At 63.0% G+C, this 338-nt stretch overlaps 1 protein-coding gene across 1 annotated transcript in view; it reads left to right on the plus strand.

The window, feature by feature from the left end:
• The first annotated feature begins 301 nt into the window (after positions 1-301).
• Positions 302-338, plus strand: part of CEP78 (centrosomal protein 78) — a 45,165-nt gene continuing 45,128 nt past the window's right edge. The window contains exon 1 of the mRNA XM_025214218.1: positions 302-316. The gene's annotated coding sequence lies outside the window, so the exon portion shown is untranslated. The remainder of the gene's footprint in view (positions 317-338) is intronic.

Raw genomic sequence — 338 nt, forward strand, 5'->3', positions numbered from 1 at the left:
ATATGTATACATAACCACACACGTACACAAGAAATATATATTATAGATATTTCTATATAACAATAATGGCAATAATAATAACATTGCCCGACCCCGTCGACGCCCGCGCTGCGCCCACTCCGGCCCTGCCCGAGCGCTGACTGCTTGCCCCAGCCCCCAGCCCAGCCGCAGGCAGGAAAAAGCTGTCCCCGGGATGTCCCCGCCCCCGGAAGAGGCGGTGCCGCACGCCTTGGCGGGCTGAGCTGCGCGGGGCTGGCGGCGGCGGGGGAGGGGGAGGGAGGGTGTTGCAGTGTGCGCGTGCCGTGGTCGGCAGGAGGTGAGTGCCTGCGCGCAGGCGC

Source organism: Alligator sinensis, unplaced genomic scaffold, assembly GCF_000455745.1.
Source record: "Alligator sinensis unplaced genomic scaffold, ASM45574v1 scaffold728_2, whole genome shotgun sequence".
NCBI classification, from domain to species: Eukaryota; Metazoa; Chordata; order Crocodylia; family Alligatoridae; genus Alligator; species Alligator sinensis.